This window comes from Nerophis ophidion, linkage group LG05, assembly GCF_033978795.1.
Source record: "Nerophis ophidion isolate RoL-2023_Sa linkage group LG05, RoL_Noph_v1.0, whole genome shotgun sequence".
Classification (NCBI taxonomy): Eukaryota; Metazoa; Chordata; class Actinopteri; order Syngnathiformes; family Syngnathidae; genus Nerophis; species Nerophis ophidion.
In genome coordinates, this window is record NC_084615.1 from 54,453,013 (window position 1) to 54,479,284 (window position 26,272).

Genomic DNA, 26,272 nt, shown 5'->3' on the forward strand with positions numbered 1-26,272 from the left:
GTGTTAAGGCTATGTTTGATGTAACACATAAAATATTGATTAAACAATCACAAAAATCAATGAGTTGGCGACTTGTCCAGGGTGTAGCCCGCCTTCTGGCATAGGCTCAATCAACCAATCAACCTATCCCCAGGTGCATGTCTTTGGAGGTCAGAGGAAGGCGGAGTACCTGGAGGGAACCCATGCAGTCACAGGGAGAACATGCAAACTCCACACAGAAAGACCTTGAGTCCGGGGATCTAACCCAGGACCTTTGTATTGTGAGGCACATGCACTAACCCCTCTTCTACCCTGCTGCCTGAAACAATAATCAATATTACATAAACATATACAAAATGCAATCACAATTGTGATTACACTTTAGTGGGTATAACATGTGCACGATCCTGTTTGGGGGAGCTTGAAGAGTCTCTTTGCCAAACAATTCAACCAGGAGATTGAAGAATAGCTTGTGGGCCTGGGTCTCTCCTGGGATGCCAATTATTTGGATTTCATTCCTGCAGCTCTGGCTCTCCAATTTCACAGCCTTCATTGGTACCCTAGCGTTGCTGCCTGTCAAGGTCGCTCACCTCTCCTCCAGTACTCGACTGGGCTGCATATCCGGTTCAACATTGTGTTCCAAAGAATCTATATTTTGTAAGTGTTCTGTTACTACCGTCCGTATTTTAATATCAATTTCAATTCCACGGTCGCAAAAGTGTTTTTTATATCAGTTGAGCAACTCGCTCTTTGGTGCTCCAGCAAGCTAGCTATGCCAGTCAGCCACGCGTTACTCCATGAGGCAAGCGTGTCTGCCTTCTTTTGCCGTTTGGAGGATTTCGACAACTTCCCTGAGCGTTTAGATAATACTGATGTTCATTCTTCAGTTTTGCTTGTAGAAGTGGCGAAAAAATCAGGTTTTGAAGAGTGAATTGAAGTACGAGCTATGGGGTACAAAGACTGCGTTGTCCTCATGGAATGATACTTAGTAAAATGCCGATAAGATCCAATAAAAATGAGCTGAGTCTATCAAACATTTTGAATATATTGAATTTTACACCCTCACAGATGTTTAAAATGGGTTCAGTAGACAGCACGTTATGTATAAAGTATCAGGCAACTGAAGGAACTCATTTAATGTGGGAATGTCAGTGAAGAAAGTGTAGTGGTCTGTTGTGACCACGTCCAAGGCCACTATAGGTTAGGTGAGGTGCGTCACCGGACCTGCAAATGTTAGCTCATGTGTGCTGAGGTGGAGAAGCCTGATATAAATGAGTTGTGTATGAAACAAGGTCAGCTTCCTTATTACCATGACATATTGTCAGATTTAAGGACTACACGCCTGCAAAGAAAGGCAAAGTTTGGGCCCCCAGAGCCCTTTTATTTTGCCGCATTGAGGCAGCGCTTTTCACGCTTTTTTTACAAGACCTTTTTATCCAGTTTGAAAGCTAGAGACGATAAAAAACAAAAACACAGACAAACCTAGCAATTTATCAATGACAGCAACGTTGGTAAGATCAGTTTCATTTATCATTTGATTGAGGTATTGACTTGAATGCCTCTGAACATTGCATGTAAGGCTTTTTAAAGCTTTATTTTTTCTCAATAAATATGTTGACTTTTAATGCTTTATAATGCCCCATAGAAACCCTGAGCTTGAAGCGTCCTTCAGTTTGTGACATGGTTGGGAGTCTGTTATTTTACTTCCTGGTTTTGATGACACGCCTTATCTTTCCCCTGATCGGCCAGTCCGTAATGTTTTGCCCTAATCTTAACCAATTGTGACTCATCATACAAACATCAACCAATTACCATAGATTTTCCCCATATATATGGATGGTCTCATTCATCCAGATCAATATGTTTTTTCGCAGTCCATTTTCTCTTTGCTTACATCAAAAGCTTAAAATAGCTACACTACAGAAATTGCTACTTGTTTAAATGTAGCAATACTACTGGAAAAGTAGTTAAGCGACGTAGCTACGCTACTTATAACGACCTACTGTCCAACTGCATATTTGGAGCGATTTAAAGAGGTTTGTAAATCAAACTATAATAATTATGCATGCAGAAATAAAATGGGAAGATGTATATATTTATTAAATATGTGTGTATGCCAGCAATATGTGTAGTTAGTATTACAAATGCTACATTTATTCAATAGACTTTAAAGTCTTTGGAGTCCCAAACTCAATGTACTTTTTCTTCCTTGATGGATTTCGGGGGAAGCCTTAGCTTGCAGGTGTTTCCGAAGCGGGCCATGGCAGGCTCAGCCATCTCCTAAAGTAACAGCTTTACACTACTCATAGGTTATGTAGAATCTAATTTCAAAAGTTTAAAACTTCCCAAAGGCATAGTGAAGGTTGTTTTTGAGGCAATGGCCTTGCAGAGCAAACAAACCAGCTCGGCAATTAAAATATTGGAATACATATTTTTGTAGTGAAAGATCAACACTTGTAGTCCTACTTCTTACTTTTGTTTATTGTATTTTCAATTTATTGCTGGATTGCATGAGTAGCAACGATAATACCCAAATGTCCCCCTGTACATTAAGAGTAATACCCAAATGTCCCCCTGGAGATTAAGAGTATTTCTGAATCTGATTCTATTAAGTGGCGTACCAAACATTTTTTTTTAAACCAGAAGCATATGCACATTTTACACCTTTATTCGCCACAAAGTAAATCTATTTTTGGTTTGTTTTTAATTTGAGTAAGACTAAGATAATAATGTGAGTTCTAATAAATTGAGGACTGTCACAGATGACCAGTTAGATGGGGTACTCTTAATGAATATTTTAATTGGAAAGTTTTGTTCCAACTTTATGTGATGGTTCAGTAATCATTATTAGTCATATGCTGAGTCACTAGTTTAAACACAATCACCGTCATGAAAAGTCACTGATTATTTATCTGTGCACTTTGATGTACATAGGAACACGTGATTAACGAACTACTAAAATACTGTACCTAATATATATGAAAATGATGGTTTATTCGCCAAACATGTTTAAGTTAGGAACTTTGTTATCAAACCATTCACACACACACATTTATAATAATAATAATAATAATAATAATAAGAGTGTTAAAAATCACAAACCATTCATCACACCATGTTCCTTTTTCCTGAAAAGGAGGTAAATACAAAACAGTACATACATTTGTTCTGATCAAAGAAGTAGATCCTAGTCTCCTGTCTGTTTTTCCAGTTTTAAGGATTTATGTTGAATTACAATCAGGCATGGTTAAATATTTAAAATAATGTTCATTAAGCGCAAAGCCAAGTCCACACAAACTCAAATATTAAAAAATTATAGTCATACACATATTTTTCAATGCATTTAGCCTTTCACCCAAATGCAACTGAGATCGGTTTGTGTCTTTTAGCTTAGGTGATGTCGATGTTGGGAAAATATTTTCCAACTTGAAGCAGAGTGGAATGTATAGGGCAGGGATACCCACACTTTAGAGCGCTACTTATCAAATGACCAAGTTGAGGTGATGTACCACATACATATGTATATATATGCATATTAAGGCTGTCAAAGGATTAAAATATATATCGAAATTAATCACATTGTTCATAGTTTACTCCAAATTAATCATGATTAATCGAAGATAGCTATAATGTTTCATCATTAATATGTGTACCCCAGACAGATAAATTATCAGGATTTTTGCTCACCGTCCTTGTAATCATTTTGACCCCATGGGGTAAGATCTTGTGTTAAGCACAACCCTTGAGGCGACGGTTCACGAACCTTATTATTAACAGAATGAATCCACCAACTAAAGAACTGTTTCTCACAAAAGGAAGGAAGATGAAAACTGCCACACATGCGCCGTGGTTAATTGAGAACGAGAAGTGTTGAGGCATCGCGTTGTCTTATGTCAAGCTCCAGGTTCAACGCCTGACCAAGCCAAGCTAGCTTTGGCTTAGACACCTGCCCATTCCAAGCTCGCTCTGGCTTAAAAGCTTGCCCAAGCCAAGCTCGCTCCAGCTTCAAAGCCCAATCAGTCCAAGATGCTACCTCTTGCACGGCCTCTGCCGCCACTCATACGTTCAGCCCAGCCGCGTGCTGCTCTAGCTCTGCAGACGCCACCAGCTACTGTAGTGGGCCTGCGAGACGCCATCAGTCCCGACTCAACTGGCTCTGATGTCACCATTTTCTTCTCAAATGCGTCCTACTCCACCATCCTCTTCTCAAGTGGGTTTGACGCCTTCATCCTTGTCTCAAGTGGGCCCAACGCTGCTTCTAGCCTGGGTCAGACACAGCTTTCAGCCTGATCTCAAATAGGTCTTCCGATGACACCACAAGCCTCTTCCCCAGTGGGTTTTCTGCCGATGCCACCATCCTCCTCTGCAGTGACTTCTCCGACGACGCCACCATCCACGCCTCCAGCTCTGCAGCCAGCCTCTGCATCGCTTCTAGCTCTGTAGCCTGGTAAACACACCTGGCTCAGTTTTTCTAAAACTGGTTTCAGTTTACGAATTATTTGAAATATTTAATCTATGTTTAATAAAATAAAATTGAGTACACCAATATGTGTTAGCACAGGATTGTAATTCACATAAACCGTAAAGGAAATGAATTGTTCGGATTCACATTTAGGCTGCAGTCTATAGATTTTTTTCTTTAAGGGTTTTATGGGTTTAATTCATTATTCTCTTTTATTACATTCAATTGTTTTATCAAAACAAGATCAATAATACACAAAAACAAAACAAAAACATAAGTTACCATCTACTGGGGATGTAACGGTATCAAATTCTCTTTGAAGTAACAATGTAAACATCCAGTGTAACAAGTGTAAAACAATAATGTTAATTGTCTTTCAACTTTTACATTATGTGGAGCAGTGTCCTCTACAGTTCTCCCGTCCAAAGGCAAAACCTAGTAACTCACTTTCTAGCTGATTTTAAGAAAAGGAATACCAATCTATCTTGATGCTGTCTTACAAAGATCTACAAAGTCATCAAACGTATAGATGTTTTCTTGAGCTTTCATTTTCTTGCCGACTGAGCCATGGATTGAATCTGCTCTCATGAACGTGTGGCCTTTCTCCAGATATTTTATCACAATCTCGGGTGGGCCCCATTCTGCGTTTGCACAATGTGCAAGAGCCGTGTACAGAGTCCAGTTTTTATTTTGACCTCCACAGTTATCTGCCCAAAAGAGTATGCAAGGGGAAGAATCAAGAACAATACATTTAATAACGGTGCTTGCAACGTCCTGGGCCAATCTTCCAAATATCCCCTCGTGCCATAATATCACATAATCAGGTTGACCGTCGGCCCCCATTCGTGCAAATGTCTCATTAAAGACAATAAGGCGACTGACAAAGAAGCTTCGAGATACTAGGTTTTTCTGTTGTATCTACGCGGTTATGTGGTAGTTTCTAGGTCCTGCCATATGCGTAACAGCTTACTTACGGAACAAATTACAATATCGCATACACTAATGTAAATCATATCACCTAGGAACTCCAAAATTATTATCAGCTCAGTTTTGACCAAAATTGAGTTACTGGGTTTTGCCTTTGGACGGGAGAGTGGTCCTCCTGCGTCCAGGCAATCATTGCCTGAATTTGTAAACATTGACAAAAACAAACAAACAATTAGTTTTAGATGCCTCTGAACATAATGTTTTGCAGTCTCCAATAGTCTGCCGGGACGTACTTATGTGGAAATTCTAGTATATGTGCTTGGACAACCGTCTCATCCTCCTCTGCTTTTACCTCTGCCAAAATTGTCGGGGGTAGCCTGGAGCCTCCTGCGCCATGCCCTACCGCCTTTTCTGATGTCTACGAAAGAAAAATACTTCCGTGTTTGTCTACTATATTTTACACAGAACTGTTTCCTCAACAAGGGCCGTACATAGTTGGATTTACCACTAAACTGCTCTAAAGATGCTGGAATTCCGACAATAATATGATATGATTACTAAGGTTGTGTTAAAGAAATAAAAAAAAAAGCTTTAAGTCATAATGAATCTTTGTTTTAACTGTCTGTGTAAAAGCAGTCACATGTGTTATGTTAGCATACATAATTCAATTCAGATTATTGATTTATTCAGTTCAGATCATTTATTTCAGCTATATCATTTTTTTTTTAAAGTAATACATATTCATACTCACCTTGAGCATCAAGAATGTTGTGTGCACACGCCTCCATAGCTAAAGCCCCTTGAGCTCAAAAGGGCTAAGCAAATGTGAAACTACTTATAATCGCCTATACCCCTTTTTTTGAATAATTTTAGCATATATATAGGAAGCGAATGAAAACAAAATTCATAAGGCTGTGTTGGCTTTACCACATGAGGATGACTAATTATCTTCGTCTAACTGTGGCATGTGCATAAAATAGCAGTGTTCGAATTGCAGGGAGATATGCTATAAAGTTTGTTTTTGACCGTGTTCGTTTTCAAGATATATATTTCAACAGTGCATAGGGACGGGTTAAATTGAGTTTTAAATTGAGTTCTTGAGTGTGTAGATAGTGACAGTTATGTAGTGTTTCCACAGCTTTGTCATGGATGACAAAGACCAACTCAATCCTTGTTTCATTTGCCCTCTCATTTTAAAAGGACACAAAAAACAGATAATGTCCGGTTTCATAATTATTGTTTATCATTACAGTATTAGAGCAGATTTAGATTTAGATTTATTGGTCCCCGTGGGGAAATTCATTTTCACATTTAAACAACAAACATTACACATCATGGACAAAAATAGAAACAAAGATATCATATGTGACAGCACCAACATATTTACATGCGTGTCAGACAGACTGCTGTTTAGGGCAGGAATAAGGTTTTTCCCGAGGCAGGGCCCCCAGAATTTGATGGTTCTGTACCTGTGTCCTGATGGTAGTGGGATGATATATTGGTGTAGTGGGTGAGTGATATCCTGGACTATTGTGTTTGCCAGTTAAATAATGGACCTGTGGTTTGGATCTGAGATGTTAGGTGTGGATAGGCCCATGGTTTTAGCTGCTGTGTTCGTAAGGAATGTGAGTTTGGTCCGGTTGGTTACAGAAAGTAACCAACCGGTTACTGAAGAAGCGTGGAACAGTACAGAAGAATGGGTTGAACAATGCATTGGTAAAGTAATAACTTGAGGTGAGGTGCAAAGTATAGTCCTGTAAGTGTACCTCAACTTATGAGCTCAATTGGTTCTATGGCCGAGCTCGTAACTCATAACACTTGTATCTTAATTCAACTTCGTCCATTGTCCTATGAAATTAATTAAAATCGTGCTTGGCCCCTCCAAGACATCAGAATTTTAACATGAAACATGTCTTTCAAAAAGAAAATGTAACTTTAAGATAATAAATATTGTATATACAAACAACTAAAATAGTTTTATGAAGTAAAGTGACCATGTACAGTATTTACCCTTTGGGAGCAACAGCCGTTTGCCGTAGAGTTGGTTTAATGTTCATGGTCTCCGACTCTGTAGCTACAGAAGTTCACCCTCACTGTGCCTGGATTGCTCTGTCAAAGTGTGAGGAGATGGCTTGAGAGGTGCCGCTCTGAAAACTGGTTGTTTATACTTAGGAGATCGGAACTCTACATTATCTCCTTTGAGTTGCTTTGCTGTTGAACACACAAGTCGGCTACAAGGTCAGTCATGTTTCTGAGGATTTACTTCAATGAACATCATCCGCTTCATTTTCTCAGCACTGTCTGCCATACTAACTTTTATTGGTAACACTTTAGTGTGGAGAACTTATTCACCATTCAGTAGTTGCTTATTAACATTCAAATTAGAAACAGATTGGCTCTTAATTAGTCATTATCAAGTATTTATTAATGCCATATTCTGCATGGCCTTATTATACAACCAGTAAGCCAGAACTTCTGGAATTACCAACAAAACTATGAGATCATGGCCAGAAGATGCTATCCATCAGCTCCAGGATTGTTTTCAACACAATTTTTGGGAAATATACAGAGACAAACCTGCTATTTCGCGTGAGTCTCTGGACGAATACACCTCAACTGTACTGAACTATATTACCTTCTGCATAGATTGTGTCACATCATTCAAAACAATCCGTGTGTTACCAAATAAAAAACCCTGAATGACACACAAAGTGACACAATTGCTCAAAGAGAGGGACATGGCATTTAGATCAGGCGATCCAATTGCCTACCGTTCAGTCAGGACTGCTTTAAGGAAGGGGATCAACGCTGCCAAATCAAACCATTACAATAAACTCCAGGATTGCTTAAATAACCCAGACCCTAGGCAGGTGTGGGAAGGTGTCAAAGCAATTACAAACTTTAAAAAAACAACCTCTCCCTCAGTGAAAGGCAGCGCCTGATTAGCTGAGGAATTGAATAATTTTTATGTCCGCTTTGACAAAGAAAACACACTCAGCACTGGCCCCCGTCTCCTCCCACGACACGGCTATAGTCCTCAGCCCGCATGAAGTAAGACTCGCCTTGCGTAACATCAACTCAAGGAAAGCCGCTGGACCTGATGGCGTTCTGGGCCGTGTGCTTAAGCACTGCGCGGATGAAATGACAGATGTATTTGTCTCCATTTTTAATCTGTCACTGTCCACATCCTGGGTGCCTGCCTGTTTCAAAACCGCTACAATAATTCCCATCCCCAAAAATGCCAACATCTCATGCCTCAATGACTACAGACCTGTAGCACTCACCTCCATACCTGCCAAATGCATGGATAGACTGATATTGAAACATATTAAAAAGGCAATACCACCATCCCTTGACCCATATCAGTTCGCATACCGGGAGAACCGATCGACCGAAGACACCATCACTATTGTAATCCATAGACTCTTGGAACATCTTGAATTTAAGGACACTTATGCAAGACTTCACTTTGTCGATTTCAGCTCAGCATTTAACACAATAAGGCCAAACAGACTCAGATCTAAGCTTCACAACCTAGGTCTGAACACTTTCCTCTGCAACTGAATTTGGGACTTTTGAACAAATCGCACACAGTACGTGAAAATAGGTGAGCACATTTTGCCACGCTCATCATCAACACCGGTGCCCCACAAGGTTGTGTGCTAAGCCCTGTGCTCTTCACCCTCCTCACACATGACTGCACAGCCTCTTCAACATCCAACCTCACTGTCAAATATGCCGACGACACCACGGTGCTTGGGCTCATCAGCAACAATGACAATCTTCATGGTGTGCTAAAAACAACTTAGTTCTTAACACTAACAAAACCAAATAACTAATTGTAGACTTCCGCAGGAAATGGCAGAAAGAACACCCTCCACTCGTAATTAACAACAATCTCGTAGAAAGGGTCAAACAATTCCAATTTTTAGGGGTGACCATCACAGAAGATCTATGCTGGCACATTAACACAGCTTCTACAGTCGCAAAAGCCTCAACAACGTCTTTTCTTTCCAAGGAAACTAAAATGTGCAAACATTCCGCAGAAATCTTTGATAAACTTCTACAACTGTGCCATCAGCAGTGTCCTCACCTATGGCTTTTTAGTGTGGTTCGCTAGCTGCACTAAACCAAACCAACAGGCTCTCCAGCGAGTGGTTAAAACAGCTGGGAAAATCACAAGGACTATACTCCCAGAGATGAGTGCCATGTACGCAGCTTGCTGCTTAAAGCGAGTACGCAACATCCTGAAGGACAAATACCATCCAGCACATGGCCTCTTCAACCTGCTACCCTCTGGAAGGATATGCAGATCGATTCACGCCAGGACTACCAGAATGTCTCACAGTCTGTATCCCCAGACTGTGAGACTGCTAAATGAACAGCCTGCCCCCTTACTGCCTCCGACCATCTTATTACCTCACTCTTCACCACTTCAATAAATGTGCTCTGGACATGGCATTGCTGCAGCATCAAGGCAACACCCATTAGACATCTGACTGCTCCCCCCACGTCCCTCCATACGTGTTCTCATAAACAAATGCTAAGCTTAACTGTTAACTATGGTCAACCTGCACATCAATGCAGTTTCAATGCCGCTGGACAAAGCTCAAACGAAATCTCATGGACATGTATGACTTAAGTGTTATTTATGACAATGACAATAAAAAGAATTGATTGATTGATTGAAGCCATTAACTAAGAGTCTTCCCTCAATAACCTCAAAATTATTACTTATTAGTAACCCTAACCCTAACCCTTATATGTTCCCTTAGTGTCCAAATAACTCTAAATTAAGTCTTTGTTCCTTAGAATATGTTCCCCATACTAAAGTGTTACCCTCTTTTCCTTATGTGGAGTTATGTGGATTTCTAACTACTGTATAAGTTATTGTAAAACCAGATGTTTTGGGGCAAATCTTATGGAGTTCATTATGACATCATCTAAGCCAGTGGTTCTCAAAAGGGGGTTGCGCGTACCCCTGGGGGTACATGAAGGTATGCCAAGGGGTATGTGAGATTTTTTTTTTAAATATTCTAAAAATAGCAACAATTCAAAAGTCCTTTATAAATATATTTATTGAATAATACTTCAACAAAATATGAATGTAAGTTCATAAACTGTGAAAAGAAATGCAACAATGTTGGTGTTGACAGCTAGATTTTTTGCGGACATGTTCCATAAATATTGATGTTAAAGATGTCTTTTTTTGTGAAGAAATGTTTAGAATTATGTTCATAAATCCAGATGGATCTCTATAACAATCCCCAAAGAGGGCACTTTAACTTGATGATTACTTCTATGTGTAGAAATCTGTATTTATAATTGAATCGCTTTTTTATTTTTCAACAAGTTTTTAGTTATTTTTATATCTCTTTTTCCAAATAGTTCAAGAAAGACCACTACAAATGATCAATATTTTGCACTGTTATACAATTTACTAAATCAGAAACTGATGACATAGTGTTGTATTTTACATCTTTATCTCTTTTTTTTTTTTCAACCAAAAAATGCTTTGCTCTGATTAGGGGGTACTTGAATTAAAAAAATGTTCACAGGGGCTACATCAATGAACATGGGTTGAGAGCCACTGATCTAAGCCAATTAGTGGCGTGTAGGCTCTGAACTATGCTCACAACTCTAAGCATAAGAATAAACTAAGAGATGGCTTGTATCTTTAAAAACTAATAATGAAAAAAATTGGGATCACATTGTGTCTGCGACAGTCCTTTGGTAACTTAGTCATTTCTACCTCACAGGTCCCTAGCTTTAAGTAAACTGTGACAATTATCCATTTTGAATAAAGAGAGGTTGCTGTTTTCCTGTACTTGAGAGTCAGCCCACCAAGGGAGAGTTTTGGGGGGAATGGAAGGTCATTCTCTTTGAGACCAGCATGGCCCCAAAACCAAACATCTTTTATCCATTTCATCACATCTCACGAACTAGATAGCCCTACCTACTTTTGTTTCCATTCAAGGTTACAGAGTAGTTGAAAGTGATGTTTTGTAATGCAAAGGAGGATACACAAAGGCATGAAGAAGAGGTAGCACCAGGCCAAAGGCAAGATATGTGTTTGGAATATTCCAGTCCCTCATTGCACCCTGTCTGCTGGCCTTTCTGTGACTCCACTCTGGAGACCTGAGCAAATACTTTGCTGTGTGTTTGTGTGACGTACTCAGACACCCACATGTATATTTGATCAAAGTGAATTATATGTCTAGCCATCTGTATGACAGGATAAAGCAATTGGCAAGGAATTGTTGCCAGAAATTTCAATATTGTATAATTCAGTTTTATTCAGCTGGGAATTTGTGTTGCACAATTTTTCCCCTTTGGGAAAATATGCTTAAGGGTGTCATTTACATTTCTCTAAATTTGACATTTTACTTTGTACAACCGAGAAAAAAAAGTATTTTTCATAGTATTCTATTTATAGCTGTTATAAAGTTTCTACACCCAGTAGGTAAAACATAAGTAGGTGTCCTGATGCGGCTTTTTAACTTCCATTACGATAGTGGTATTGGAGCCTTGAATATTGGACGACACTGTTATTGATCAGATACGACATAATCACGAATCATACATGCCTTGTATTCCCTTTATTTTTTTTTATTTGTATTTTTTTATTTTTATTTTTTTCCAAGATGGCGCTGCTGTAATGGCTGCTGTAGGCAGGAGCTATGTGTTCTTGTGTCATCCTTTTGTGTTTCCCTCTTGTTTTCATGTCTTATTATATTTTTTTGCCTTTTGGTCCGGGACCCTTTGGGACTGTGTGACAAAGGGTGGCACTTTCGTGACCTCTGTGGTGCTTTTTTTGTGGACCTCTGGATTTTCCTCCCGGGAGCCTTTTGGCTATGGAGACCAGCTGCTGGGTGTCTGCTACACCAGAGTATGTTTGGATGTACTGGAGGAGATGCGGATGAAGGGACAGGGCTGCGGAGCTAGCACTGAGCGCTGGGACGGAGAGGCTTTGCGGTGTCTTGACTTGGTGAGCAGTCACCTTGGACCTCGCACCTCACTCATCCATTCGGACTGGACACTGGCCGAGAGTGGAGTCGGCTGTCTTGGTTGCTTTGTTGGGTCTGCTTCTGTCTCTGACCATGCTCCCTCCTCCCCAGCAGACGATGGCGTGGAACACCGCAGAGGCCACCACAGTGGATATGTTTCTTTTACTTTTTATTCATAGCTGTATGTAGAAGTGTCTGGTTGTATCTGCTGCTTTAATGTCTTTAATGTCCTCTGTGTTCTTTGATGTTTGATGTTTCCCTCTTACACACATGGAAGAGGGATGTGTACCATGGTTATGAGTTGTTTTTTTATTTTTTTAATTTATTTGTTTTTTCCCCTTGGCCTCAGTCTGCACCTCCTCTCCAGGGCCCAGGCAAAGACCGATTTTTTAAATTTTATTTTAATCTTCTATTTTTTTCTTCCCCCCCTACCCCCCTTTGTTTACCTTTATCTCATCTTTTTTGTAAGGGGCGCTGGAAGCCGGCAGACCCGTCAGCGATCCTGTTCTGTCTCCCTGTAATGTTTGTCTAAACTTGAATGGGATTGTGCTGAAAATTGTAATTTTCCTGAAGGAACTCTCCTGACGGAATAAATAAAGTACTATCTAATCTAATCTTTAATATTTTGTTGTATGGTATGTTAGAAAATGCTTCATAAAAATAGCAAAAAGAGAACATTGATAGGTATGAAAAAGGCTAACCTATTTATGATTAACTCTCTGGAATGGACTTATACCGTCTTCAAAGCTTGGATTTTAATGTTGTGTTTTCAAGGTTTGAAAAATGCTTTAATTTGGGTGAAGTGCTTGGAAATGTTCATCATATTTATTGGCAGTTTGATTCAATAGGTTAATTATAAAATGTAAAAAAATAAAATGTTTCCTTAAAAACAAAAGCTACACACTTGATCTTACATTAGCCCTTACATTAGGTTGTTGTCGTGCCAGAGCGGTATATATGGCACTGCGTCGCCCCCAAGACGACAGTGGTGCTTCGGTCCATCATACTGGGAAGTTGTCGTTTTAATGAACATTAGATGGAAATTATTAGTTCATTATTGGATTTGTTTGTACTGTGAAGGACATGTAATGTATAATTAGTAACCATTTTCACAACTTAGAGTTGAGTTAAAATGAATGATGTAGTTTTTACACAACATGGTTGTATGCATTTTTTGTTCTATTATTTTCGTTGTCTACTTAACTTATTTGGCTACCTCAGTGAAAGCAAAAAAAAGTTAACTTTTGTCTTTTTGTTATTTTTTTATCATACCCACAGTTACAAGCCCAGATATGCTTAATGAAAGGTGACTGAGGTCTTAACATAATATGTTCCTTTAATTTATTATCATTAAGCAGTTTACAAGCACAAACACGGTGTGAATCAATCCGTGCTGTTCGATGTCAATGAGTGCTGTAATTAAGAAAAATAACAAGAAATGTGAAAAACAACACAAATGGAGACACGTTTGCAAAAACCAATGACATTGAATAGTTTACAGAAACACGGCTTCAGTTTGTATGCCCCATTCAGTTAATGATAACTGCTGGTTCAATGTTAAGCTTAGTTTTTAGCAGATATTTTTTTCTACAGACAGCATTTGGAGACCTCAAACAACAAGGCTATGGATTTATTCACACTGGTTTTCACCTTTTGAAGGGTACTGAGAAAACTGGAAAATTGATCTTGAAAGTCCTTAAAAAGTGCTTGGATTTGGCAATGGAAAAGGTGTACAAACCGCGAATCTGAATTCTTATGGGAGACAAGAACACGTTTCGAAAAAAAAAAAAATGTTTTACTAGTAAATAAGAGTATTTAACATTGTAACCTATTCCGTTTACTCAGACCCTAAAACCCACTAATTAACCATCCAAGAAGTTCCAACAATACTCATTTACTTACATTTGGTGACCTGAATATCAACCATGTTTTAGTGATATTGTTATTACAAACGCTCACGTTAAGGACCTACATTTAGCGGTGTATTGATCAGAGAAAGGCAACTTCCTTAGCTCCTGTATTGACATGAGCTGGTGAGCTCCTGCATTGCCTCTGAACTTGTGAATGTTTAATCCAAACGATAGATCACGCCTCTCGTAAAATTATGTGGACATAAACTTAGAAGTAGGTCAACTTTGAAAGCCAATTCAAACCCTGAGAATGCGAGAAAGACATGCGAAAGTCGGTGGTTTTTACCCACATTTTTGTAAACCTACACAAGGACGAGTTACTCTTCATCTAAATCAGAATCAGATTTTTTTATTGCAATTTTTGGAGAATGGGTTCATAAACTAGGATTTTTTCTTTGTGACAATATCCACAGCCTAACAGTTGACATTCCAGTGAGAGTAGATATTGTACAGTAAGTGATGTTGTATTATGTTTGTTGGCTCTCATGAAGTCTCCATGAGTTATAGTCAGTGTTTTTTGTTGAACGAAAATGAATGTTGTGATACGTCTATAAATTGAATGTACCGCCGTACGCTTAAAATGAGCAAAATACATAAATATTTGTGCCTGTGACTACATTGCACGTGTACTTACAGTAAAATGTTGATGGAAACGTTTGGATGTTTTTTAGTAAATTAAATGATGTGGCCATGTTACTCGATACCTTCTAATATACTTCTACTTTGTATATGTAAGTAATATGCAACTACAACTATTCAATACTTGTTTATATTGGACAAATGGTGTGTTACAGACTGCAACCTTTTTCAATTGGTATTTTCCATTATAGTGTGTGCTTACCTGTTGTGTAGCTTCCTTTTTGTAAAAGACTTGACAAAAATACAAGAAAATGCAAAACGTTTGTGCTTTTTGGAGGGTTAAATGTTAGTTGGCTGCCCGTCTTTGCATAAGTAAAGGCGATGCAGGACTGCTTGTATTGGAGCAATTTTATTAAACCAATATCTAATATGAATTTTGGCTCGGGACACGACTAGAATTATACAATATTGATTTGATCTATATCATACGTTGTGTTTGATATAAAAAAAAGTCTGGTGGGAGGATCTTCAATCAAGTGACAAAGAAACACTTTTTGCAGTACAATTACTTTGCAAATTATGAGATGGTATTTAGGTCGCACTTCAATACATGCCATGGCTTCAAAGGTTACACAACCAAGCATGTAAGAACATCAGCACACACATACTGGGCTAGTTATGTAAGTGTTCATGTAAAAAATGAAAGATGCTATGATCAAATGTGGAGTTAATGAACGGAGACACAGCAGCGTCAGAGTACAGACTATGGTAGAATACCACGAATCTCCAAGGAATTGTCAGAGCTGCTCAACTGTCAAGGCCGCATGGAAGATGATTAATACATGCTACTTTCAAGCTTTAACGGCAGACATCAGATAACGAAAAAGGCAAAACGCAGGCACGACATGTTGTGCAACGCTGTGGAAAGTTTCGTATCGGATTCATGGAGTATGTGGTGCTACACTACCGATTTGGTTTACTGGTGCCACTGAAATCTACCAAAAATTAAAATTTCACAAGTGGGGATTTAATTTTTGCCATGTTCACAAACACACCGTACATGCCTGACAGCAAGTTGGGGGACAATGAGGAAGTGTTGTTGTGTGTCAGGGCAAGCATGAAGCCAAAAATATTTGAGAGGTAAAAGCTGTTGGAATTGTGTCGGTTGTTAGCATAAGTGTTATGTACCGGGCAAAGGGAAGGAGGCAACACCAGGGCAGAACTGCGGTTTATCAGGTTTATTGAAACCTTGATGAGTGTGTGGGGTGTGTATGCTACCACAAGTGAATGAGTGCGGACGATGTGTAGAATTAACAATGTAAGTTTTACCAGGGGTTGTTGTTGGTCCGTGTTGTGTGAATCTTTCGTCGAATCCAAGGGGCAAGGCGAAGAGGCAGTCAGTATGGAGGCAGACAGTCGGGGGCTGGAGAGAGGCAACGATGTCCGAGTCCAAGCAGAGGTCAAGGGTTGAGGGAAGCAAGCAGAGATCCAGGTGGAGGTCGTTAGGCAGGACACGATCACAGGCAACAGGGCAGACACTGTGGAAAACACAAGAGACATCAAACACGGGAACGAGGAAGAGCACAAAGAAGGCGAGCAAGGAACAAGGGAGTGGTGCCAGATGTTATGCTTACTGTTAAAGATAGGGTACGTTATGGCGAAGGTCACCTGGGTCCGCTGGCTTTTATGCCGCTCCCTCTCGTCAAATTCAGGTGCTCTGATGCACAATGGTCTGCAGTCTTGTTGCTGCGTGGGTGTGCCACGCCCAGGTTGTGTCCAGACGGGCAGTCAGAGGAGGAACTCTGACAAACAGTTGCAGGAGGACTGTGGGTACGAGTCCGCGCCGTGACAATAAGATTGGCAAAAAATTGTTAGAAATAGCATCAGATTTTGTGTAACTTTTTTTGGAGGATACAATGAATTATATTAGCTACTAGGTTCCAGCACAACCTGCGACCCCAAAAAGGATAAGCGGTAGAAAATGGATGGCTGGACATTTGTTTTCACATTAAAAAAGATGTGGCAACGATGATATTGCCGTGACGGCGCACACACACACACATTTATATACAAATGTTTGTATGTATATATATATATATATATATATATATATATATATATATATATGCGTGTGTTTTATATAAATACACACGCATATATATGTGTTAATTTTTTTTTACATAATTGTATGTGGTAATAATATGATTAGAACATTTGAGCAATATGTTTGTGTTCAATTACAGTAAGTGTATTTATCCTATCCATTTCATTTTACACATGAATTTTACCATGAACTGATTAACGTGGACCCCGACTTAAACACGTTGAAACATTTATTCGAGTGTTACCATTTAGTGGTCAATTGTACATAATATGTACTGAACTGTGTGCAATATGCTAATACAATTTTCAATCAATCAATCAAACACACTACATTTTTCAGCCTCTTTCTTTTTTGGGGGGACATATACCACGATAATATTGTTTCGTGGGCTTAAACATGATAATATTGTCCCATGAGATTTTGATATCGTTACATCCCTAATTATTTATGATCCAGAATAACCTTACACGAGCTCCAAGGCAAAAAACAAGAAAAACACACAAGATAATTAGCTCCCTCTGATCACAATACAAAAAGTCTGTCTGTGTTAGCAATTATAATAACAATATCACCAATACTTGGTAATTATTCAATTAATGAAATGAAAATAGAGTACTGTTGGCGGTTTTTGGATGGCTTTTGAGAGGGATTAATGGGCGGAAGAGAGGACAACCCATGAGCTCCATTGTAAGCAGACTTTTATTTACGTGTTGGAAGACATTAAAAAACATACATCCAATGTTTTTTTATCTCATGTTAATTGTGAACAATAGGCCGAATTCCAAAAAAGTGCAGTTCTCTTTTATTAGCTATTAAAATAGGCTATGAGCCTACTGAGTTTTCAGTTGAAACACAGGAGTAAAAATGTTGTGGTCATTATCCTTGGTGCTGAACTGCTTTGCATTTGTGTTGCTTTATTACTGGGGCAAAGTTTTTGTTGTTCTGTTGTGTGGAGTGAAGTAAATTATTTTTATGTAGCGCTTTTCTCTAGAGACACAAAAAGCTCTTTGCATAGTGAAACCTATTATCTACATCTTGAAGCTACATTTAAACCAGTGTGAGTGGCACTGTAAGCACGAGGGTGGTTTTGCCAAAGGACACAGGACAAGGATGGCTGAAGCAGAACCTGTAACCCTCAAGTTGCTGGCACGGCCACTCTACCAACCGAGCAATGCCGCCCACGTTGTTAATTTGTTATATTTATTTCATGTTGGTTTGATGGACTTCAAAATGATGTAGTAGCTGTCCGTGATACATATTGATACATGCAATCATTTCATCCTCCCAACACACCTGCTCTCTGCAGGGCCCCCAGCAAATATTAACTTAACTTCCTCCCATGGAGGAGAATTGGGGGATTTTAATATCAGAGGATTTAACTGTGAGGTTGTCAGTCGAATCATACTCCTACCAATTGAATCTTTGACTATTTGAAGACAGCCCTTGTTCTATTATTTTTCATACAATATTTGTTTTCTAAAGAAAAACAAAATTGGTAAAAGCATGTTACATGTTCAAATTGTGGTGTTTTCGGAGGCCCCAGAATTGATGAATAGAATTTCAGCTCATTTAAATCTCGAATATTACTTTAGAGGTAAGTCTTTTGGGTCATGAGCTCTGTCACAGAAGCAGTTTAAAGTCAATGTCAAGGCACCACTGTACTTTGATAATATATTTATGGCTCTGAATGCGTGGCTAAAAAGAGTCAGGGTGGGGCTGAGGGCATTATGTTGGTGAGCACACCTGCCTTAACTAATTAAGCCTAATTTGGGCCGAACCATGATTGTAAGGAGCTGAGTCGGCGGGGTTATGGATTATTTAAGTGGGAAAAGGCCATTTTTCTGTCAGTCTGCTGTCTGTCACTGTCAGAGGAGGTTCTCTGTCCTTGGGGAGACCCGAATGTAAAGTTTCGCTCTACATTCATCAAACATCTACTGAGGTGATTATTTTGATGATGAGATTATGTTGTGTTGTAACCGGTGAAATGGGTTTTGTTGATTGTTAATTTATTTTGCTATTTAATTCTTTGCTTTGACATATTTGATTATTGAGTTTTTGGTTGTGAATACATGTATTTTGATATAATGGATGATTTACATATTGATTATTTTTAGTATGCTTATTTTGATTAATTTTTATATATATATATATATATATATGTATATATATATATATATATACCTATATATATATATATATATATATATACATTTATATATACCTATATATATATATATGTATATATATATATATATAGGTATATATATAGGTATATATACATGTATAATATACAATACTAATGTTGCCTTTATTTATTAGTAGGGACGGTGTGGCGCAGTGTTAGAGTGGCCGTGCGCAACCCGAGGGCCTCTGTTTCAATCCACACCTAGTACCAACCTTGTCACGTCCGTTGTGTCCTGAGCAAGACACTTCACCCTTGCTCTTGATAGGTGCTTGTTAGCGCCTTGCATGGCAGCTCCCTCCATCAGTGTGTGAATGTGTGTGGGAATGGATAAAATGTGGAAGTAGTGTCAAAGCGCTTTGAGTACCTTGAAGGTAGAAAAGCGCTATACAAGTACAACTCAGAAATTACTGTTTCAGATTGTGGGTGCTTTGTCTTTCTGTTGTTGTTCACCTTTTGACACTTTTTGGGATTTCAATAAATGTTTGTAAACTGTTACCAACTGCGTGCCTTGCCATACTTGATTTGAAGTCTGGTTTGCAAAGGGTACATTACCTTCACCCGAGGCGGGTTGTGACAAACACCATAATCTGTTACGTTGAGAACGCATGGCTGTGATGGTCAAGTTCCTTCCAATGCAGAAGAACAAGCAGCAGCAGCATGCAGGTAGGATTGGGTCTTTAATTATTAAAGACAAGACAAAAAAATACGAAAAGCTCTGACACTAAACAAGCGTGGAGCTAAAAACCAAAAAGTCACCAAGGGTGAACAGCGAGGAACACTGGAGTGTGGAAAAACACTACAGCGAGGTGAAAGACCAGAAGAAACATACTAAATGTTGCTGTGGAGAGGCGGAGCCGGCGGGCCGACGGCGGGGCAGGACAAGCCATAGTCCTACTCAAGATGGCGGCTAGGAGGCGGAGGATGCGGCAGAGCGGAGAGGCGGGGTGTGCTGGAAGCGACGCCGCCGCGATCAAATTCAGGAGCGTAGATCGCGTACTGGCACACAATTAATGCATCTCCTCCTGCTGTATAAAAGGGGAGAAGGAGGAGCGATCAAGGCAGAAGGGGTAGAAGAAACAGACGAGCGAGAACGACTGAGACCGAGCCGAACACAGCAACGAAGATGCGGCAGACTGAGAGCGAGACAGGAGCGAGCAGGAGAGAGGAGCAGCTGAAAAGCAATCCGAAGAAAAGACAAAGCTTTGTCTTTGTAAAGCTCACTCTCAGTCTGGAGCTTGGCAGTAGCATCGCTACTTTTTAACCAGTAGCTTTTCCTATAGCTTAGCTACTTTTAAACCCATGTAGCGAGGTAGCTAACATCAAAGCTACAAGCTACAAAGAAAGAAAATGTCTGCCGATCCGGGTGGAAAAACAATGACCTGGATAAAAGAGAACACCCATACATACGGAGAAAATCCATGATGATTGGTTGGTGTTCGTATAACAAGTCACAATTGACTGAGGATAGGGTGAAAAATTACGGACAGGCCCTTCAGCAGCAAGATAAGGCAGGTTATTGAAACTACTAGGCACAATCGAAACAGTCACGCACTTATGCATGTTAAAATTTAAGTTAAATTACCAATGACTGTCACACACAAACTAGGTGTGGTGAAATGTAAATTTTGCATTTGAACCATCCCCATTTTCACCCCCCGGGAGGTGAGGGGAGCAGTAATCAGCAGCGGTGGCCACGCCCGGAATTCATTTAATGATTTAGCTGCCAATTCCAACCCTTGATGCTGAGTGCCAAGCAGGGAGGTAATGGGTCCCATTTTTATAGTCTTTGGTATGACTCGGCCGGAGTTTGAACTCACGACCTACAGATCTCAGGGTGGACACTCTAACCACTACGCTACTGAGCAGGTCACCAATGTTACCAAGTCCGCCATGATTAGAACACACACGCGTGTTTGATTCCGGAACTACGAACACACATTTGCTGCCAGAATTCAGACCTGCGCTGCTGTGGAAACAGAAATCAATGCGTGAAGAAATCAGTCCTGGAAATGATTAAAATATGGTAAATTGTACATAAATACTACATATTATTATTGTTACTACATTATATATGGACTTGTAGCGTGTATATAAAACGTTGATGTAGGTTTTTGAAGTTGTTTTTGAGCAGGGGTCCCAGACACGCGGTCCACGGGCTAATTGCGGCCTGTGAAACGTTATTTTGCGGCCCCCACCTTAATATGAAAGTTTAATGTTAGTGCGGCCCATGAGTTTTATATGAATGGCGCTTGATAGCGTTGTGTGTGGAGCCGAAATAATTGACCAATCACGGTTTCGTATGTGGCTCTCAAGGTCCGAACATTGACATGATTTGCGTGATGCAAGCAGAGAAACATTTTGCCGCTTTTCCTCTGACCTGCACGCGCTCTTCCTCCTGTCCTCCCTCCCTCGCTCGCCCGCCTGCTCCCTCTCTCTTTCTCTGTCTCTCTCTCTCTCTCTCTCTCTCTGTCACTGCGTGTGTGTCTCTCTCTCGCTTTCTCCCTAGCGCCTCTGTAAACAGTCTGGGGCGGGGAGACGAGCGGACTGGTAGCTTCCAAAGCACTCCACAGAAGGACCGAGCGACAATACAAAGCTCTGGTGCATTGAACCCCAGCGCTGATACTCCGACAGACAGTTGCTGTGCGAGTCGGACATTTAACATGTTATTTGTGATGTTAGCCCGTTCGGGGCTAATTGTGCTACCATAACTGTAGCACAATTAGACAGAGACAATTTTTGTTATTTGGGTCCAAAATGTCTCTTTCAACTTTCTGGGTTTCCTACCCCTACGTTAGTGGAAAAGCGGCAAATGAGTGAAAGCGACAGAAACGTTGCCATGGAGACAAGGATTTTCTTACGTGCCTGGCTGCAGTCACACCGCGACACCTGTCCATCAGTAATAACAGTACCCGATTACCTGGACCAATTCAAACCGATTTTTTTTATTTTTTATTATTGTTTAATTTACATTGCCTCACATTACTTAATTCTCATTTTGTTCATTTATATGAAGACATTTAAAAATATATATATTTTTTATATTTTTTTACGGCCCAGCCTCACCCAGACTCTGCATCTAGTGGCCCCCAGGTAAATTGAGTTTAAGACCCCTGTTTTAGAGGGCTTTGATCTCATCAGCCGCATTTTAACCCCCCCCCCCCCCCCCCCCCCCAAAAAAAGACGTGTGTTCCTGTCTCTCATAATGATTGTGAGTGACAGGCAAACTTCCAAAAAAAAGTGCAGTTCCTCTTTAAGCGTAGTTTACTTGAGCCTGTATAACTCTTGTTAGTGTGTGTGACTTTGAGGGTTTTTTGTGGATAAATTGTGGTCTTGCAAACATTTGTGTGGCGTTGCTTCTTATTTGTAATTTTTAAGAATATAATTTTTTAATTAAGAACGGGTATACATCCCTGGCTAGGACATACGGGGATTCCATATACACAAAAGCAAGCACAATCTGGTAATAAGAGTTAGTTTTGCATAATAGGCCCTCCTTTAAGTTATTTGATTAGCCAAAGATTTAAAGGAGAACGGCACTTTGAAAAAAAATGTTGCCTATTGTTCACAATCATTATGAAAGACATGACGATGGATGGCTTTTCAAAAAATGTATTCTAAATATTAAATATACGTAAATACAAGTCTTCTTAAAGCAGAGCCAATGGTAGGTCCACTATTTCGCCCATAAAATCTGATAAATAACCATTCAAAAAGTGCCAGCAACATTATTTTATGACTTGAAAATTAACCATGTTTTAGTGATAGGGCGCTAGCATGAAAGCTAGGAATACAAATATAAAAACTAAACTGGCACGTAGGCACACAAAAAGGAAAAAAAAAACATTTAGCATGAGAGCTAAGAATGAAACAAATGCGTAGCGTGAGAGCTCGCGAGAATAATAAAGACTTGCGTGTAAGCAAATTAGCATAGCAGACGTACCGTTGCTTGAGAGCAAATTTGGATCCCAGACTGAACAACAAAAGAGGCAGGCCTATATAAGGCAGGTGATTAGTAACGACAGGTGTGCAGGACCGTGAGTAGCAGGTCAAACTCATAAGCTCCTATGGTGACAGACTAAACCAAAAATAAAGCAGTCAAATAACAGAGTGATACCAAAATGGAACAGTAAACAATAATGTGTAGAAATTCGAAAAGCGGATCTCAACATAACTAACATTACTGTATTTAAGTAGGTACACAGTATTGTGTTAGTTAACAGTAGCCAATAGCGTTGTTGGCTAACACAGACAAACACAAACGGATCACAAAGGGATGCATATATACATGCAGGCAAGCAAGCTGACCTAGCTAACTCAGAATTAGGCTAATGTTATTTTAGCGATTTTTTATACAATTTATAGTTTTCTGTGCATTTCATATATTGTCCTTTCCAATTCTTTTTATTTATTTATCTAAAGCAACATGGCTGCTATGAAGTCAGCTATGATCCCTGTGGACCTTGCTCGACAAATCATGCAGGACGAATAGGATGAAGAGCTCATCGGAGGCATTGACTCAGAGTCTGACATCTCAGATGTCGAGGACCGAGACTATTGTCTCCCCACTGAACAACGGCAGTCAGACACAGAGGTGCCCTCTGTTGAGGTCTCTGAAGAGGAAATAGATATTTTGTCCAACAGAATGAACCGCAAGGGCTCTTGCTCGCCAGAGTTAAACAGCAAGCCACAATATTCTAAGTAGTTGGCCAGGGCCTGCACCTGGGTTTAGTACTGTCTCCCCAATAGATGCATGGACACTGTTTGTGTATGACATTATAAAATAACATGCATAAATACCTACTTACATGTATGTTGCTGTGTAAAAATGACCTCCTGGGTGGTGAGACTGCTGACATCAACTGTGTAAGTGGGGCAGACAGAAGTGCTTTGAATTGAAGGTTCATAGAGGATTCCAATTGTGGAAAAATGGGTAGTAATAGAAAAATCGCCTTTTTTTTAAATTAATGAAAACATGTATAAAAATGCAAATGACCTCATGTCACAAACATGTTTTAATTAAAAAAAATAAATACCTTGAATATGAAAATATTCCAACTCGATTTTGAAGAATAACATCCCATTTTATTGCAATAATGCATTAATTTTTGACCCCGCTTTTGTTAAACCATGTACCGTTTGGTGGCACATTTTCATTGTTATGTTAATGCATGTTTTTCAACCTGAACAGTGACATTACCTTTTAGCCCATCGTTCATTTGGTGAATAACTGATGAGAATGTAAGCTCCAACCCAAGAAACACACATCTCATTAATCAAAGAAATAGATAAATGCTCAAAGAGCCCAACACTGACCTTCTGCAACTAATCCCAGTTGTTGCAATCACCACTCGTGGAATGTAAATGAATCTGTCTGGACTCCACAATCCAGATGTCACACAGATGAGAAACCTTTAAAAGGGAACTGCACAGGAAGCCAATAAGGGAACTTACTATTCACAATCTTTATGTGAGACAAGCACATGTTTTTCAGTTTGTATGCATTCTAACTGGTAAATAATATATATGGGATTTATGGGTATTTGAAAGGAGCCGGATCATGAGGAGCCATTATTTTCAAAAAAAGCTGTTCATTATTTTTTTATTTCAATCAATCAATCAATCAATCAATGTTTATTTGTAAAGCCCTAAATCACACGTGTCTCAAAGGGCTGCACAAGCCACAACAACATCCTTGGTTCAGAGCCCACATAGGGGCAAGGAAAAACTCACAACCCAGTGGTATGTCAATGGGAATGACTATGAAAAACCTTGGAGAGGACCACAGATGTGATTGACCCAACCCCCCACGGGAGACCGGATGCAATGGACGTTGCATGGGTCTAACATGATATTGTGAAAGTCTAGTCCATAGTGGATCTAACATAATAGTGAGAGTCCAGTCCATAGTGGGCCCAGCAGGACAACATCCTGAGCGGAGAAGGGTCAGCAGCGCAGACATATCCCCAACCGATGCACAGGCGAGCGGTCCACCCCCGGGTCCCGACTCTGGACAGCCAGCACTTCATCAATGGCCACCGGACCTGATGAAGTGTATGCAGCACTTAGCTTAACTGTAACCAGAGTGGGAGATGAGGAAAGACCAGTGTGTTGTTTCATTTAATGTTAAATAACTTACAATGTTTTGCAGAGGTATAGTTCTAACAATTTTATAGAGAAATGATTCATGGTGGAAAATGGGGGCAGGTGTGCGAAATATTTTTTTCCTTTTAGGGAAATAGTTTTCTTCTATTTTATTTTTCCTTGGGGGGGGGTTAACAGAAAATATTTGAGAAGCACTGAGGGGTTTGTGCCTCTGCCTCACAATACGAAGGTCCTGCAGCCCTGGGTTCAATCCCGGGCTCGGGATCTTTCTGTGTGGAGTTTGCATGTTCTCCCCGTGAATGCGTGGGTTCCCTCCGGATACTCCGGCTTCCTCCCACTTCCAAAGACATGCACCTGGGGATAGGTTGATTGGCAACACAAAAATTGGCCCTAGTCTGTGAATGTGAGTGTGAAACAAACACAATTTACAAACACTATTTCTGAGACATATTTCAAATACTGATAATAATCTAATTTGGCTTTTGTTTCCATTATAAACAGTCCACACGAGGGTACCATTTCCCCATTATTTGAGAGTGACGTCACTATTTTCTATATCCCCCCACCTTGAACTATTACAAACTATATATAGGCATCCATGTAAAGAAAAAACAACTTTGCTTTGAAATTTCCCACAAAAACATTTTAACAATATAGAACAACTATACACATAGTAGGGAAATACATATTTTATATATATAAATATTTGGATATTTACATATTAGTATATATCAGAACAATGTCAACAATGAAGTGTTAACAATAACTGTGACAAAATGAGAGGTGTCCTTTGAACAACAAAGCACTTACATCCTTTTTACCGCCTGCCCTTATCCTTTGGTGCATTGGAGGTAAAGTAAGACAAGTGATCTAACTTTGGCCCGCTTGAGGCGACTTCTTCTCTCAGAGTATTATTCCTGTTTTACAGAAAACCCTGTCAGAAGGAACAGATGTTACCACAGAACACAGCTTCTGAAGCATGATTTTGGTGAGGCCAGGGCACACAAGGGCCCAGCT

General features: G+C 39.7%; 1 long non-coding RNA gene across 2 annotated transcripts; it reads right to left on the minus strand.

The window, feature by feature from the left end:
- Positions 1–16,087: 16,087 nt before the first annotated feature.
- On the minus strand, positions 16,088–24,553 carry LOC133552388 (uncharacterized). Of its 2 annotated transcripts, XR_009806697.1 has the most exons (4): positions 24,467–24,534; positions 23,959–24,012; positions 16,499–16,688; positions 16,088–16,402 (listed from the first exon to the last, which is right to left on the minus strand). It is a non-coding gene; the product is annotated as an uncharacterized LOC133552388 (long non-coding RNA). The 2 variants fall into 2 exon arrangements; XR_009806698.1 differs by lacking the exon at positions 23,959–24,012 and having other exon boundaries at positions 24,467–24,553.
- Between the last annotated feature and the right edge of the window lie 1,719 nt (positions 24,554–26,272).